This window comes from Arachis duranensis, chromosome 5 (genome assembly GCF_000817695.3).
Source record: "Arachis duranensis cultivar V14167 chromosome 5, aradu.V14167.gnm2.J7QH, whole genome shotgun sequence".
NCBI classification, from domain to species: domain Eukaryota; kingdom Viridiplantae; phylum Streptophyta; class Magnoliopsida; order Fabales; family Fabaceae; genus Arachis; species Arachis duranensis.
Window position 1 is genome coordinate 78,265,245 of NC_029776.3, and position 305 is coordinate 78,265,549.

Below are 305 nucleotides of genomic sequence, written 5' to 3' on the forward strand. Positions count from 1 at the left end.
TGGCACATAAAGGAGGAATGCAAGTATTGCCCTCCACAAGGGCACACTACCCTCTAGGAGGGCAACATAAGGGAACAAGGCTTGATGAGGCAACTCTGCCCTGCCCACGACAAGGGCAGAGCACAAAATTGTGCCTTGGATCAAAGAAGAGCAAAACCTTGCCCTGCCCTCCACAAGGGCAGTACCGGGCCTTCATGGAAAATAAATCAAAGGAAAAAGCCTACCAATGCTTGCCACAAGAGTCGAACACGGAACAATGAAGAAGCAAGGAACTAGGCCTTATTATGGTGCCAAGAAAGCCAAGG